A 629-nucleotide genomic window follows, 5' to 3' on the forward strand; every position below is an offset into this window, starting at 1 on the left:
CCCCCCCCCCCCCCCCGACCCTATCACTCAAAAAGGTTTTCAGGTACTGTAGGAGCCTAAAACGCATCTTAAAGGATACTCATGTTTGGGCAGACAAATAACAGGTTAAGGCTTCAGCTGATGACTACTTTGATGGGCTGGATGCTTTTTAGCACTCTTTTTTCTTGCTTTTTATTGCTCTCAGAAGCTGAGACACTAAAACAAGAACCCAATGGGCAAATTTTTCTACTGTTAGCAGTACAGCGATTAAAATAAAGGCCTAGTTTTATCGTCCACCGAGTTTTAAACTAAGACCGGACAGAGTTAGCCATTTTGGTCAAGTTTTGAAAAGTGACGATACGTGCGATTTTGTGTTAGTGCTCCGAGAATGTTTTAGTTATTTTAGTCAAAGGAAAAAATTGATTTAGTGCAATGTCTTCGCTAAGGGTGCAGCAAAGTTGACAAGTAGAATATGATCACATTTTCGCTGTTAGGGACTAGTTGGAGGCGCAAGATGGGCAGAAAACGTCCAACTTTCCACTTACAAAACACACTGAACGACACATTTGGACAACCCCCCCGGAAAAATCCTGGCCAAACTTTGTCAAGAGTTTGCGTACATCCTGTTTCAACTAAAAAAAAGAATAATA

The sequence above is a fragment of the Kryptolebias marmoratus genome, linkage group LG7 (genome assembly GCF_001649575.2).
Source record: "Kryptolebias marmoratus isolate JLee-2015 linkage group LG7, ASM164957v2, whole genome shotgun sequence".
Classification (NCBI taxonomy): Eukaryota; Metazoa; Chordata; class Actinopteri; order Cyprinodontiformes; family Rivulidae; genus Kryptolebias; species Kryptolebias marmoratus.